Below are 18,287 nucleotides of genomic sequence, written 5' to 3' on the forward strand. Positions count from 1 at the left end.
GAAGCCTACCATATATATAATGACTTCAGAATTAGCTTTCACTACAACTTAATTAAGCTTGAGTGAGGCTATTAGATCAATGTTCCCTTGGTAGTGGCATAAGCAATAGATAATTCCTATCATGGTCAGTTTCACTGCCGTATCTTCAAACACACTCTAAGAGTATTTTGAGGTTAGAATGACATTTACTTTGCAAGTTCACTTCTTTTTTTTTATACAGCTACTCTCAGCTTGTAAAGAAAGTGAAGGCTAACATTGAATTTCCAAGGTTTTGGAATGACCTGTGTCAGAACTCTTCTGGCATGAAATATTATGCATTATTCATAATGCCCAAACCCTTCAAAATTCAAGAAGCATGATTTAATTTCAGGCCAGTAGATTAAATTAGTATGACATTTTTGGCATTGTTATTAATTTCAATAATAAAAGAAACAATTAATTATATGAATATTGTCAGAAAAATCCATTTAAGTAATATATTTAAGAAATCCAAGCATATATGCTTAAACTGTCATTTGTGAAAAGCAATTAAAAACCTTTGTGTGTTTATGATCTAGTAATACTTAATTCTACAAACTTTTTTCTTTTTTATGTATTTAATAATCTGACTAGAAACTTATCTGGTCAGAGTTAGAGTGGATGAACTGACATTTCAGAATCCAGTCTCTTATGCTCTACCTTAAGTTTCAAAACCTTTGATCAATTTTACAATAGCAGCCTCGAAGATCAAAGAATCCTTAATTGCTAGTGAGCAAATATGGGGAAGCTGAATAACGCTAGACCGAGTCATTCATAACATGAAGTTACAGGAGAAGGAGAATAATGATGGAATAATGGTGGAATATATTTATTTTTCCTTTTGTGTGTGTGTACAAAATAATGATGGTGTGAACTGATATAATTCTACCAAAGGTTATCAGGTTCAAATTTTAAATCAAACATAATTCTAATTCTCCTTGTCTTTAAAATTATTTTAGAGCAAAAAATCAATATGCCATAATGTCAGGAAATTTTTTTAATTAAAATGATATCCATTAAATTCCCTCTTGGAGAAGTTCTGCAGTAGTCTAAAAATGTACCCACTATAGGCCACCAGATGGCCCATGCTCAGTGATATCAAATTAATAAGTAAAATGCATTTAAGAAGAAATATTTCCGTAACTCAATAAATCAAAGTTTAAAAGCAATAGAGTAGTTAGGCTGTGAAATACGTTAGTCATGCATGGACTATATTTTGTGAGTATTTTCAAATATGTTAATTACAGGGGTACGGGAAAATAACTCGTTTTTCAAAGATAAACTATGTAGGTAAAATTGTTTTGTGTATCATGAAGAATAGGCTTTAAGTGTGCCTTTGCAGCCAATTTTCTTAATATAGACAACTTAAACAGATTACAGGTATTTCTTGCTTATTAAAAATTCTCTTTATAAGCTGCTAAACTTAGAAGAATAGGTTTATAATAAATTCACTCTAGGAAGCATTTGTTGAATTTAGAAAATTTGAGAATAACATGCTAACATCTGGTACATACAGCTTATGTGTCTAATCCTCTTTCTATAAATTATTACTTGTATTTGTTTCTTGAGAACAGTTTTAACAAGTGTGTGATTAATATTGGTCAGCTAGTTCCATTGACCTCTTCTGCCTTTTACTCTATTAAATCAAATTTCTTATTGCCTACATGTCTCCAGAATGTGTCCAAGTGTATGCATCGCATGTTAGAGTCTATTTATTGCATTCAAAAGTGGCCTGGTGTTTCCAATGCTGTCAAGTAGTAGCAGAAAATATTTTTGAGAGTTTGCCCTGGAGTGGGAGTCTTTATGTGGATTTTGTTTGCATTGTCTGCACTGCAGAGGAATTTCTACAGCCTTTGGTGAATTTTAAAAGGTTTTTATGCAGTGAGGAAAGTATGTATAAGTAGAAGTCCAGCAATGTAAATGAGAAGAAAGAACTTGGAAATTTTCTAATACTGCAGAATTATTGTGTCCATGTTTTAATAAGTAGAAAGTAGTAAAAATAAATTAATTGTTCATTAATCCATACAGACTATTCTGTTCCACAGTGGGGGCTGTCATCTTACACAAGAAAGATTCAGGAACTGCATTTTCATTTCACTTACGTGGTATGGTGGCTTATGTGATTGAACTTGGTTTGCTGGAAGTTTGCTAAATTCATTTTCTCCTGAGCTCTTGCTGCACACAAAGTAGATTATATTCACTCAAAGAGGATAGAACATGTGGAAGAGAAAGTCTGTCCATCAACAAACCATGGATATTACGTGTACTATTTCTAATACATACTTAAAATATAAGGTTGGCACTACTATATTTTTCAGCAATTAAATGGTCCTAGGCCCCAGAAATATGTTTTTCAGTGATGATCCTCCTAGTACACCTTACAACTTGGTCTCTGTAGAGTATATTAGCTGACCTTCCCAGCCAAAGGAGAAGTTATTCTGCCTTTCTAAAACTGTTACTAAGATTTTACTCATTTCTCTTTAAATATTTTCTGAATTTTTGGAGTGGGTGCAGAGTTTCTAGCAAAACTGCTTAAAACCAGTAGTCACAATCTTTATCCCATCTATTTTTATAAAGATATAAAACAATTTCCTATACATTAATCTATGGATCTATTTCTTTCTATCTATACATTTATCTATGATCTATTCCTACTAAGATATAAAACTATATATATACACACAATTATAAACTACATATATAACTATGCATGTAAATATAGAACTATATAATATCATATCAATAATGAAACCAGCCTTGAGTTGAGATCTGATTTCAGTGGTAGTTCATTAAGCATAGAAGAAAAAATATTCCAGACAGAACTAGAATAATGTGTAAATTTCCATGGTAGGAGCAAAGCAATTTTGAGACACTGAGTATAGGTCGTGTGGCTTCAGCACACAATCCAAGGAGGTGTATGGTCCAGCAGCATACTTCAGGTTTAAGGGCAGATCATTACATGACATTTTTGCTATGTGAAGTATTCTGGTTTTTATTCTATGAGCAATAGCAAAGCTTTAAAATGTTACAAAAGATTCCATCACAATAAGATTTACTTTTCAAAATATCTATTAACCCTATTAAAGGTAAAGAAAAAAAACTAGGGTGGTGGTTCATGAATATTAAGATAACTGAAGCTTAGACTTGAGAAGTAAAAATAGATATAGAAAGATGTAGACAATGTTAGGATATATATAGGAAAAATGTGGCCAGAACTTGTTAATGGATTGGATATGAAAGGATGAGGATAGAGAGGCATCACAATGACACTGGATTTCTAGCTTACATAGATTTCATAGCTTGGGTTTTTGGATGGGACTAATTACAATTTAGAAACAAAAAAGGCTTATTTGATGAGAAGTTTAAGGTTCAGGAGTTCCATTTGAGTTTTGTAAGTGTCAAGCAGGCAAGTGAAACAGGGTGAAGAGTTTTTTCCAGGAGACATGAATATGGGAGCCATTCATATTTGGGTGATAACTACAGTTACGAGAATGTGTGTAGAGATACAGAATCATACAAGGAAAGGGGACCTGATTCAGAGGCGCCTGCAACTCTAAAATTCAGTGGTTGGTTAGCAGATGAGGAGCCTACAAAAATGTTTAAGTAGGAGGAAAATCAGGACATTTTGGTGTTATAAGAAGCAAACAATGAAATGATTTTTGAAATCAGAGAGTGAATTAACACAACACTGTGGTGGAGTGAAAAAAGGATAAAGTCTGAAAAAATTTCCTCTGAATTTAGAAAGACTAATACTATGAATGACCTTGATAGAGTTATGTTAATAGAATAAAAAGTATTGGAGCCATGTTTGAGGGCATCTGATTGACAGAACAAGGTGAGGACGTGAAGCCATTCTCTGAAGGGAAGAGAATGTATAAGGTGAAATTATCCTAACTATGTACCCAGTTGCACATTCCAACACAAAACTACTTTTAGAAACAACAAAAATCAGCTGGGCGTGGTGGCTCACACCTGTGATCTCAGCACTTTGGGAGGCCGAGGCGGGTGGATCACAAGGTCAGCAGATTGAGACCATCCTGGCCAAGATGGTGAAACCCTGTCTCTACTAAAATACAAAAAAATTACCCGGACGTGGTGGCGGATGCCTGTAATCCCAGCTACTCAGGAGGCTGAGGCAGGAGAACCGCTTGAACCCAGGAGGTGGAGGTTGCAGTGAGCCGAGATCGGGCCACTGCCCTCCGGCATGGTGACAGAGCAAGATTCTGTCTGAAATAAATAAATAAATAAATAAATAAATAAATAAATAAATAAATAACAAAAATCTTCTTTAGGGTTATTTTTTATTATCTATTTTATTTTTATCCCACATCTTACTGCCAAATCACTTTAAAGAATATTCTACCTCTTTCTCAAATTCCTTTGTCAAGTTACTACACTACAGCTTCAACTCTCTCACTGTCCTCACAAATGTTCCCACTTTCTATTACAATCTGTAGTGCATAATGTCATTCCCAAAGGCCACTTTGCTTTCTTCTCCTATTTGAGTTCTCAAAAGTTGTTTGAAACTATTAAACTCACGAATTTCTCAATATTTTTACACTCTATTATTTTCCCGACCTCACTCTAGTAGATCTCCTTTCCAAATTTTTTCTTTCATATTCTAGCCATTCTTTTGATATGGTTCCAATTGTATTAGTCTGATAGGACTACTAAAATTCGACATGAATGGCTGGGCAAAGAATAACCCCATGCAAGAGCAAATGAAAGAGCAGAAAGCTAATCAATTAGAGTACACGCAGGTATATTTTGAGACCTGAAGCTTACAAAACTCAGAGGTCTTTAAATAAAATGACTCAAACTATACATGAAAAAAGTAACTGTGAAGAGGAATAAAATTTCTAATGAAGTTCTAATTTTTTAGAATGAGGAAATAAATCAAAACAAATAAAAAATTTCACAAAACTGTCAAATTCCACAAACACCACATCTAGAGTAATGCAATTCTGTAACACCTTTTCCCTATTATTTTTCACTGCATATTTTTCTACCAGCTCTTAATAAAATATTTTTGATAGGGAAAAACAAAGATAATGTAGTTTCTCTTTTAGTGTTGTTCACAACAATTTATTTTTGATTTTCATTAGTTTACTGAAATCTTCAGAACATGTTTTAGATTTTTTTTTATTTTTGTCAAATTAGAGAAAATAAATTTTCATATATATATACATTAAGATTTCAGGATATTTCAGTTCTTTTTTTTTTGTGCAGAGTCAAACCTTTACTACTGTTTGAATTTGCAATCTTCATTGATCAGTTTGTCAAAAAGCGAGTGTAATACGCTGAGTTTATGTTGCTTTGTATGGTAGGAATCATCGTCCATTTTTGTTAGGACTTAATGAGAGTGAATTCTCTGCTGACAACTTTATACATCTGATGATTGGAACAATTTTCCATAAACTAGCTATGAGCTCAACAGGTTTCAAATCTGTTTCTCATTTACCCTAGATACTCATTTTAATAGGTCACAGTTTGGACACTTAGTTTCCTAAATTACAAGATGAAATTTGTTTCTTACTTTACTAAAGTTGTTCACCAACATGTTGCGGTGATTTGTCGCAATATTTACATTCTTTGTGTGAAAGAATGTCTGGGATAGCCATTTACATCTTTATAATTTTCAACTTTAGTTATTCAATGTGTCTCAATTTGATAGAGTTTACTTTTTTCTTAAGAGCTAAGTTCTAAAATAAGTGACAGAATTTAAATTTCCCTTTGTGGAAATACTAATGTCTTTAAATGTAACATTTTCCATGAACATATGTACTAATCTAGGTAAGAAATACAAAAGCAAATTAGATAATTGATATTCTTCATTCATTCACTCATTCAACTAACAACTATTCACTGAGGAACTTGTGTTAGTCTCTACTCCATTGCTGGGAATAAAGTGATAGCACACGCAAACACACACACACACACACAAACACACACGTACACACACACACACACACACACTGCTTCTAAGGTATTGAAGAATTTGGGGGAGATGGCATTAAGAAAACAATGATACAGGTAAATATTAAATTCAATTTTTAATAAATGCCATGAAAGAAAGTATAAGTTTTGCCTGTTAACACAAGAGGTTAAGACAAATATCTTTTCACGCAAAAAATTGATTAAAATGTAGTTCACATGCAACATAATTCATTTTTTGATAGTTTTTAAAAAATTGAAATATACTTTATGTACTATAAATTTCACCTTTTTAAAATGTACAGTTTAGTGGTTTTTGGCATATTTACAACCATCATTTCCATCTAATTCTAGAACATTTTATTATCTCAAAAAGAATCCCCTACGCATTAGCAGTCATTTCCTATATGCCTCTGCCCTCAAGCCTCTGACAACAACTGATATACTTCCTGTCTCTATGGATCTGCCTATACTGGACATTTTATAGAAATGGAATCATACAATATGTGACGTTTTGTGTCTGCCTTCTTTCACTTAGCGTAATATTTTTAAGGTCCATCCATGTATCAATATCAAGATTTCTGTCCCTTTTTATGATGAATTAATATATTATTGTATGGATATACCACTTTTTAAAGTTAACTTTTTGTGGTTATACAACATAAGATGTATCCTTTAAATAAGTTCCTGAGTGTACAATACAGCACAGTTGAGTCGATGTGTAATGTTGTACAGGAGATCTCTAGAACTTCTTCATCTTGCTTCACTGAAACGTGGCCATTGATTAGTAACTCCCTATTTCCAAACCTGCCCTCATCTCTTGGCAACCATCAACCACCAGCCACCATTCAATTTTTTGATTCTATGAATTTGACTATTTTAAATATCATCTATAAGTAGAATTAGGCCATATTTTCTTTTGTGAATGGCTATTTCAGTTAGCATACATGAACTAAAAAGCTTCTGCAAAGGAAACAAGCAACAGAGTAAAAAGGCAACCTAGAAAATGGAAGAAAATATTTGCAAGCAATATATCTGACAAAGATTTCATCTACTATATATATATAGTCTATATATATATAGTATATATACACATAACGCACTGCTACAACTCAGCAAAAATACTAATAACTCAACTAAAAAAAGGATTAAGAACTTGAACAGATATTTCTCCAAAGAGTAAGTAAAATAACCAACAAGTATATGAAAACTTGTTCAATAAACACTAATTATCTGGGAAATTTAAATCAAAACCAGAATGAGAAAAAAAAAAGATGTTGCCAAGAATGTGTAGAAATCAGAACTCTTGTATAGTATTGATGGGAATGCAAAATGTTGCAATCACATGGAAAACTGTATGAAGCTTCCTCAAAAAATTAAATATAGACGTACTATATGATCTAGCAATTCCATTTCTGGGTATTTATCCAAAATATTTGAAATCAAAATTTCAACATACCGACATTACCATGCCGGTATTCACTGCAGCAATATTCACAGCTGCCAAAATTTGGTAACATCCTAAATACCCATCAGTAAATGAATGGATATAAATGAAATATATCCATACAATGAAATACTATTCAGCCTTTTAAAAGAAGAATATACTTCAATGTGCGACAACATAGAAGAACCTTGAGGACTTTATCATGTTACGAAATGTCCATTTACTGCCACCCATAAGGTGAATATAATATGTAGAGAAAGAGAATACACACACACATACAAACACACACACACACACACGTATGGAGAGAAAGTAGAAATTATTTTTTCTCATCTAACTTTGAGCATTTTTTCCAGAATTTATTGTACTCAGGAATAATATAGGAGTGAAATTGAATGGCAGACCTCAGAATTTTGCTACCTGAAGATTTTTTTTTTTTTCCTGAGACAAAGTCTCACTCTGTTGCCCAAGCTGGAGTGCAGTGGCACCATCTCGGCTCACACAATCTCCTCCTCCCAGGTTCAAGCGACTCTCCTGCCTCAGCCTCCCGAGTAGCTGGGACTACAGGTATGAGTCACCATGCCTAGCTAACTTTTGTATTTTTAGTAGAGATGGGGTTTCACTATGTTGGCCAGGCTGGTCTTGAATTCCGGACCTCATGATCCTCCTGCTTCCGCCTCCCAAAGTGCTGGGATTATAGGCGTGAGTCACCTGGCCCGGCCCTAACATTTTTATCTCAAATACCTTTAAAAGGGAGTTTTCACTTCTCAAATCCTACCAACAATGTGCTGAGGACCAATAAAATAAGGTTTATCTAGGTTGAAAGAGTTTCCACTAATTTAAAATATGATAAATGAAGAATAGACCAGTTAAAGATTGAATAACTGAGAAAGAGAACAAAAGAAAAAGAGATAAAAAAGGAGAAAAAGGAGAAGGAAGCTGTGTGGACTGCAGATCAAAAATTCTCTCCTGACCTTATGGCTGCATTGGCATACCGTACCACATTTCTTGGGATAAAACCACCTCCCAGGCAATTCTGAGCCAGCTCCCCAGGTATGAGTATGTATAGTGTGCCCTCTGCTGATTCAGGACGCCAGATTCCCTGTGCGGTACCACTTGGTCATATTCCTACCCATACTCTATGCTGTTTTATTGCCACTGGCTCAACTCTAGCTCTCTTTCTCACTGACTGTTATCCTCCGGCCTGTGTTCTGTTTTCTTAGAGTCTTCTATCCCTTTTGTGATGAAAATTAGATCATATTCACATTCTGTAACTCCCAGAAAAGAGGATGGATGCACCATTTCCCTTTTTTCCCCAGATAAGATGAGAACATGGTTAAATAATGGGATATCTTTTAAAAATTAATAGAATCTGAGCTTCTTCATTTATTTACTGGTAGTGCCTTATTGTTACATCAGTAACTGCAACAACATGATTTTATAGCTAATGAAATTTGATGCCAACCTTTTAGCTTGATGCCTCTGGCCATATTTATATACCATACAATTTTGTTCACTAACATAGTGATTCCTTTTTAAATTTTATTTTATTAGTTCTGACAAAGGCTTATAAATCTTAAAAAATTCCTTTCATTAGGATGATCCACATTTTAAAAAAACAGCTTTTGTTAAGTTTTAAGGTTATAATCTATTTTATCTATCTCTATTAAGATAAGCGTTGTCTTTACTTTTTCCTTGATTAATTTTTTCCATAATTTTTGGCAAGACACTTTACATGAGATCTATTCCTCTTAAGAGATCTAAAGTGCACAAAACTGTATTTTAACCTATGGACATAAGACTTTACATGAGATGTCTGGAACTAAACCATCTTGAACAATTACAATTGTATAGATGTTGAGTAGTAACTCACTGTTTTCCTCTCCTCCCAGCTCCTAGTAATCACTATTGCATTCTTTCAATCTAGAAGTCCCACAATTTTAGATACCTCGTATGAATAGAATTATGCAGTATTTGTCCTTCTGTGACTGGCTTATTTCACTCATAATAAGATCCTTTTCAAAATATCTCCCTGCAGGAAACCATCTATTTTTCCTGTACAAGAATAGGAAGAAAAACATTAAACATTTAAACTTTCTTGAAGTAGGGAAGGCATGCCTATCTACTTTAATCCAGAACAGCCCTGTTACCACAGCAGATTTTATTGTTACACCCGCAAAATGATTTAAGCACCAAATCTGAATCCTACCTGGCTCCTAAACTTCAAATGATGGAAACCAGTTGCTTAGGAATGCCAGCCAGAATGTGATATTCAAGGACCTTCTCCGGCTGTTGCAATTTACAGCCATTTTCACTACCATTAAAGTTGTATGCAAATCTTAGCTCTACAAACGTTGACATCAGTTAGTCAGGCAGACAGCAGAAAAGTGACAAAGAAAGGTTTAAGGCTAATTTTGAAATAGTTCTGTGACACTGGCTCATGAATAAAATGTAAATCAAATTATATGGTGGGCACATACAGATTTAAAAGCAAGACACCAGAGAGTTCAGGAAGAAAAATACCTTGTAAGACTTGAGAAAACAAAATGTAATGTAATTTGCATCACTGGAAAAAGACAGTGGGATAACTCATGTTGCCTCTATCAGAGAAACCTGGTGAGCTATTTAAATTGCACATGACTGCAACCCCATTACAGAACTTCAAAAACAAAATCTCTGGGGGCTGGCCTTAAGGTAACTTTTTCAGGGAGGCCGAGACAGGCGGATGACGAGGTCAGGAGATCGAGACCATCCTGGCTAACATGGTAAAAGCCCGTCTCCACTAAAAATACAAAAAAAAAGAAAATTAACTGGGCGTAGTGGCAGGCGCCTGTAGTCCCAGCTACTCGGGAGGCTGAGGCAGGAGAATGGCGTGAACCCAGGAGGTGGAGCTTACAGTGAGCCGAGATCGCGCCACTACACTCCAGCCCGGGCAACTGAGCGAGACTCCATCTCCAAAAAACAAACAAACAAACAAAAAACACGATACATTTTCAAAAAATTATCCAGGTAAAATTTATGTCTGTTAAACTTTGGAGAGCCTTTGAAAGTCCATGATATTCTTTTGTTTCTAACTATTTTCAGGAAACTTCTAGAGAAAAGATCTGTGAAACTGTGCAATTTGGGGAACATGAGTCGTGTCAAAGCATTGTATGATTTTGAGAATATTTGTTTAAAATATTGACTGTGGCCTGAAAGCTAGAATGTCATGCACATGTAAACAAAATAATGATAAGAGTTGCCTTACAATAAATCATAGTGGGAAAGGATGAATTCAATAAATTTTAAAATAAGATGGGGAAATATTCAGTATCTTGATTTAGTGATACTAAACAAAATAGTTTATCTCTCAGACTATTAGAGCTACAGTGGGAGAATATAGAAAAAATACACAGTAAATTTTGGAAGCTCCAAAAATGTTCTTTCTGTAAAATAAGGATAACAGGATGTTATCGAAGACATTTAAATAGATGCCAGAATTGTTTATCGTGAAAAAATATGGGTAACCCATGTACGACAGTGTCATTACAGTATGCCCATACCCCTGGGATGTTAGCCAAAATGGAGGTAATTTTCTGAAAACAGCTCAGTCCTGAACTTAATCCAAAAGGCATCTATTCCTAACAAAGTGCCCCCTTCATGAAGGGAAAAGGCTATGCCAGATAGAGGAGTTTTGTTGATACATTTTCATTATAAAAATAAACAGCACATATCACGAAAGAAATTCATTCATTTGAAACAAACTGTAAATATAGCTACATAAAATTATTTAGAATATCTGTAATTACAGAAAGCATGTTTGTTTGTTTTAATAAAGGGAATTTTTTAAATAACAGAGAAATAATAAAACAGGGAAGAGCCTGAGACACTGACTTCTCCTGAATTTATGGGTGAGCTTAGTTAAAAATCAGTCCAGCTTCTCTGCTTTCATAATGCTACGGCAATGTTATAACCTGAATACTGGGCCCAACAAGAAAACGAGATTGATTATTCATATCCAGTTTAAATCTTTCTAGTCCTGAGAGAAATCACAGTGAAGAACAAAAATCGCAGAGTGGGAAGGAAATAACCAGGTCATGAATTTTGACTTTGGTGAATTTCATTTGGCAGCAACATTGAACATAAGTTAATATTAGTGCCCTGTTTCAAAGAATTGAAGACTTAATCCGTACTACTAGAACATTAAAGCATTTAAACATTCACTGATGATATTGTATTATTAATCCATTCATCCAAGATATTAATGAATGCCTTCTAAGGTCCATAGACTGTGCTAGGTAATAAAGATAGAGTGGAACATGTAGTCTAGGGACAGAGTCAATTATAGAACAGTATGACAAGATATATCTTTATGTATATATGTAATATTGCATGTGTGTAGGTTCGTATGTGTGCTTTTATATACAACTATGTTTTTACATGTAATTCATTATAAATATATGTATGCATATATATTTCATATTTCATATATATGCATTTTTCCTCCTCCATCTCATACAAAACCTGCTTCTAAAAGGTGGAGATTAAGAAGTATAGAATACAATAAAAAGGAATCTGAGCACAGGTTGTTAAGTGAAGGTATTTCACACAATGAGCAAAACATACACAAAGAAGTAAACGTTGAGAGGTTGTCACATGTTCAGGAAACTGCAAGCAATTTGTTAATCATGGTAAAAATTAAGGCTTAGGAGATGAAGTTGGGACATTGGGAAGATACCATTAAACCTACGAAATCTGATGTTTATCTCAGATATTCGTATTCATGATGTCTTAGAAAAGTATAATAATCAATATTTAGGATATGTTTCCAGGTGATTCTAGTGACCAGCTAGATTTCAAAAACACGTGAGAGTAAGAAAAACTCAGGCTTAGTCATGACTGAGAGAGAGCTGGCTCTATAATTTTCTAAATGTGACTCTGGATCAGTTGGTTGTTCCCTCTGAATCTCATTTTCTTCATTCTGAACATCGAGATCTTCATACTATTTGCCTGGCACAGTTGATTTAAGAAACTTCTACCATGTTTGAAAAGTAACTGATACTGTGCCTGATGGCAGAGGGCACTTAGTAAATGACAATGTTATTATTATAATTACTACTCTTACTATTCATTAGAATTAAGAGCTCTCCTCCTAGCAGGAGAGAAAAGAACAAGTGGCCTTCACGATAGTAAGTATAAGACAGAAGGAAACCCAAGGCTAGAGGAGAAAGTGAAGGAGCCTGCTATTCTTTTATTGGGTAAAGACTTTCTGGAAAAGTAACACCTAAATTTAATGGAAAGCCAATTAACTCAATTCAGTGGAAGTTGCTCTACCCTCAGGACATTGCTATACACATAACTATCGGCTGGTTGCTGTTAGGCAGTCAGAGCTGCATAATTCCATGACTTTAGTTGGATCAAGAAAGAACCTGGCCAGGAATTTAAAAGTAAATCTTGAGGATCTACAAGGCCATGGAGAACTTTGAAAAGCTCTGACAGAGTTCTGGTGATATAAATGGCTGCATACATTTGTGAAGCCATTCCTTGGAAAGACCTGAAAAAGGAAAAGGCACCTGTCACTCACCTCTGGGGGACACTGAGATCCTGTACAAGCAGAATGTAAAAACAAAGGCTGAATGGCCTGAACCCGGGAGGCAGAGCTTGCAGTGAGCCAACATCGCGCCACTGCACTCCAGCATGGGTGACAGAGCGAGACTCTGTCTCAAAAAAAAAAAAAAAAAAAAAATCAGGTAACTAGAAGGAGAATTGCCGTTCATGTCATAATTTAGAAATGTTAGGACTTCTCTCCAGGGAAAATTTACTGAATTAAAATTTTTATTGACCTTTTTGTTTATAAAAATTATAACTTTCCAATATAGAATGAGTGGAAAAATTGAGACAAAATTTAACAAAATTGTTTTGCCTGATGAAGTAATAAGAATTTTTAGAGAAGGAAATTAGGCATCTGGGGCTGAAGGAAAATGAGTACAGAGAAAATCCTGAAAGTAGAGTGTATCAACACAGTAGCAGGCTGGATTCTAGGGGGACAGATGGCCATTTGAAATTCTCTATGGTAGGTAAATTCTAATGATCTTAGGAGCAGTGATAGCTGACATTAGAGTTCAAATTTCTTTGTGTCCTGGGCTATAATTATATCCATTAGTCTCAAATATTCAGGAAACATCTGTGAGGCACAACAGCTTTGCATTGTTGGTTCTTTGTTTAATGATTTGGTGAAAGGATTGTGTTCATGTTTTGGGACAGGATAATCATAAGCAATTTTAATATCAAGAATTATTGAAAATAGGATTCCATAATAATTTAAATAATCATTAGGGTTGGAGTTCAGAACAAGACTTCATAGGTGACTACCAGAAAAAATGTAAGGATTCCCATCTCCAGAGGCTATTTGCAGGAATATTTGAGAAGATGATACATTTATGTGAAAATGGAAACCAAGTAATCAAGGAAGAGATGACACCAAAAGTTTGGATGCATTAGAGACTTTCAAATTACATTAACAAAAAATAATTGCATAATACCCAAATATTGTCTACAAAATGGAAATTAACACAAAGGTAAGCGTTAAAATTTAAACTAAAATTCAAATGGAGTGGCTTGCTTTTATTGCCATGGTAACTAAATTTTTTTGGAAAGTCAGGGAAACTATGAAGCCAATATAAGTTGTTTATTAATATAGAAAATATTTTCAATTTAGTAACCATTTAATCCGACATTTTTATTGACAAAGGCAGGTATCTACTTACTGTGAGTCAATTGCTGCAATTGCATTTATGGTATGTGTTATTCAGCCATTTCTATCTAAGTTTCTCTTTCTTTCTTTCTCTTTCTTCCCTTTCTTTCTCTTTCTTTCTTTTTCTTTCTCTTCTTCCTTTCTTTCTTTCTCTCTGTCTCTCTCTCTTTCTTTCTTTCTCTCTTTCTTTCTTCCTTTCTTTTTTGCACATATAGTAGGTACATGGCAACCAATTTTACTTTGTGGAAGTTTAAATTGTGGCCATTTTCTCTCATGGCCATTATTCCTCTGCTACCCTCAGGGGGTATGATTTGTCAAGATTTGTTGGTAGAAGTAGAGCCCTTCCCTGGTTGTATTCACTCACTGTCACAAGCATATGAATGTTTCCATAGTATTCAGGTCAGCAATAAGGAGATAAGTGAATTGAGGAATAATTAAGAAGTGAAAATCAAAGATGAAGGAAATCAAGTGTGATTGAGAATGATTAATTTTGGTGTTTTTTATTTTTTTAAATCTGCAATATCTGCTGGGAAAATGAAGAAACTGGCATTGACATAGTAAGTGTGAGTCAGGAGGTTTGTATTCATTTAGTCTTCAGAAAACACATGAGTGATGCCATAAAGAGCCCTATTTTAGGGAGAAATCTACTGAGTTTCAGAGAGAATTTGTTCCCTGTGGGAGTTATGTAACAAACTAAAGAAGAACATAGTGTTCAAACTTTTATCTGTGAACCCAGAAAATCTGAGACATGTCTCGATTAACTTAGAAAGTGCATTTTGCCGAGGTTGAGGATGCGCCTGTGACACAACCTCAGGGAGTTCTGATGGCATGTACCCAAGTGGTCAGGGCACAGCTTGGTTTTATACATTTTAGGGAGACATGAAACATCAATCAGTGTAGGTAAGAAGTACATTGGTTCAGTCTGGAAAGGCAGGACAACTTGAAGCAAAGGCGGAAAGACTGGAAGCATGTGGGGAGGAGCTTCCAGGTCACACATAGTTGAGTCACAAAGGGTTGCCTTGTTTTGAGTTTCTGATTAGTCTTTCCAAAGGAGGCAATCAGACAGACATCTGTCTCAATAAGCAGAGGGATAACTTTAAATAGAATGGGAGCCAGGTTTCCTCTAAGGAATTTCCAGCTTGAGTTTTCCTTAGTGATTTCAGGGGCTCAAGATAGTTTCATTTCAATCGAATCTGAAAATCCTTATCAATTCTTAAAGACCTTAAAATCAGCCCCCAACTCTTGCCCTCCCGAGAAGACAAACGTAAGACAGCTATACTGCATGCAATCGATTTAATGTAATGATTGCAAATATATTTTGAATGAGTAGAAAATAAACCAATGTAATTTGAAAGACACTTTGAGAAGCAAAATTATTTTTGTTGTATTTTGTGTGTTATATGAGGGGACACACAAAAAGGAATTCTGTCTTCTTTTAAAAGAATCAAGCAGTCATCTAATGTATATATGTATTTGATTATTGGTGACAAAATACAGCAACATAATTCCAAAAAACATTTAAAATTTGATAATAGAGAGTTCTAAAACCTAAAATGCATAGACATCTTTTATATATATCATGTCATTTTTTTAATGTATAAGTCATAAACAGAATACTCTCCTTTCCAAAAAATTTAATATAGGGAGAAAAATCTGTATTCTTTACTATTATAAGGAATCATCTTTATGTCTACAATGTTTCTTCCAGGCCATTGTGAAATTTCATTGGGCAATTATTCTGAGACAGACGTATTTCCAAGAATATTATATTATTTAACCTTAAATACTTTTGCCATTGTTTGTACCTTGCCTTGATATGGGGAAAAAGGAGTTTTACTCCATGAGGTACACTTCTAAATGATATTCCAGAAATACACCAAACAAGCAAATTATTTGCATGGATTGGTCCAGTTGAGAAAATATGGTGTTCCTGCGGCCTCCTTGTCTTCTCTTAGCTCCCACGCTGGAAGGTGGTGAAACATTCCAGTGCTGCTTATAGACTCCTCAGAGGAAGTCTTTGCAAATGTAGAGAGCACTTTTCCCAACTCTCTCTAGCATCTAGAAATGTCATGCACATCTCTGATAATTATGACACAAATGAACCAGTGAAGTTTTTTTGCACTTAAATATACCCCAGACTTTCCCTGCTTTGTTTGTTTTATTGACTATTTAATTTAGAAAACCTCAACATAAAATATTTTTACCTATGATTCCTGGATTTTATTAACAAAATCAGTAGAAAAATTTTTAAAAAAGTATCAAGATTTTCATAGTTCAAATAATTTTTAGGTATTAAGTATCTAATGGCCATTTTTTTTTCCAAGTTAGTGCATTTGAGTAATGGGTGTGTGTGCATGTGTGTGTACATATACATGCACATTCTAATGTCTCTAGCATGAATTTCCATGTCATACTATTTATAACTGGAACATGGCTGGCATTTAGGAAACTGTTGATTTACTTTTGCATGTCAAGTATGGAAATACAGCTTTTCCCTCACACAATGACTAATGAGCCTGTCAGCAGAATGGTGTTTTACAGGATTTTATGTAACAAAGGACTAGTGGCTACTTTTTATTTTGTACTCAGAGCAACAGAAAGCAGCAAACAGAATCAAAATGTCAAGTGTAATCTGTCATGACTCAATTACATGTGACAGGAAACAGAAAAGGAAAGAAATATATTATTAGATAAATCTAAAAGCCATTAGATAATGAAAAGATTTTATTTCTCATATGCATTATTTGTCATCAATAAACAAATATATCTAGTCGATTTCCCTAAACCATAATTATGATACATATAAATACTATAATATTCTCCATCTGCTTGTCTTTGATTATGGTAAGCAGGTAGAATATCTTTAAATCTGTCACTAATTCCTTCCAGTCAGATAGCAACAGGAAAGATTAGTCAACACTCATTACAGGAAACATCTGAGATGTGTAGCTTCAATATCATCTTGTCAATAAAATGTGAAGAATCAAAATCATTACAATTTCCTAGAGTCAGTAGTAGCAATTTCAGATAAAAAAATCATCTATGCAGACATCTGAGAAGAAATTGAATGTACAAATCTCAGTGGATATTTTCATTTTGAGTTGGAATCCAAGCATCATAAAATATCCCACTAGGACATGTTGGACTCTAATATTTCCTAAGCTGAAACAGAATCCAGTCAAGCAAAAGTGTACTTACGGAAGGTTTTGACAAGATTTCTTCCAAGGGCAACCCCAGCATCAAATAGAAGTTTTCCCACAGCAAGGTTCATCTGTGATGCACTTTTAAACATTGAGGCAGTCACTTACCAAGTACTGCAGAATTGGTGGAGGCTTCTGAGGACTAGATCTGTATTCTGCAATAGCCACACATGGCTATTTAAGTATAATTTTAAATTAATTAAAATGAAATAAAAATGTAAAATGTAGTTCCTCAGTCATACTAACCACTTCAGTTCATTTTGCTCTCTAAGGATCCAAAACGGTGAATACTCGAAGGTAAAAACTACACAGAGGCCGGGCGTGGTGGCTCATGCCTGTAATCCCAGCACTTTGGGAGGCCAAGACCAGCAGATCACGAGGTCAGCAGATTGAGAACATCTTGGCCAACATGGTGAACAATTCCGTCTCTACCAGAAATACAAAAATTAGCTAGGCGTGGTGGTGCATGCCTGTGGTGCCAGCTACTCAGGAGGCTGAGGCAGGAGAATCGCTTGAACCCAGGAGATGGAGGTTGGAGTGAGCCGAGATCATGCCACTGCACTCTAGTCTTGGTGACAGAGTGAGACCCATCTCAAAACAACAAACAAAAAAACAAACAAAAAAAACTACACAGAATGTTGGAATTATTTAATGTAATGTATATGTTTTTATAAACTTTCCTTCTTCTTGATAAAGTATTATATGAATCTGACCTCAAATATAGATCCTAAACCCTTGTATTCCATTACTTTCACTACTTTTTTTCTTTTTTGAGATGAAGTCTCGCTCTTGTCCCCAGGCTGGAGTGCAGTGGCGCGATCTCGGCTCACTGCAACCACACCTCTAAGGTTCAAGTGACTCTCCTGCCTCACCTTCCTGAGTAGCTGGCATTACAGGTGTGCGCCACCACACCTGGCTAATTTTTGTATTTTTAGTAGAGACGGGGTTTCATCAT

Source organism: Nomascus leucogenys, chromosome 7b (genome assembly GCF_006542625.1).
Source record: "Nomascus leucogenys isolate Asia chromosome 7b, Asia_NLE_v1, whole genome shotgun sequence".
NCBI classification, from domain to species: domain Eukaryota; kingdom Metazoa; phylum Chordata; class Mammalia; order Primates; family Hylobatidae; genus Nomascus; species Nomascus leucogenys.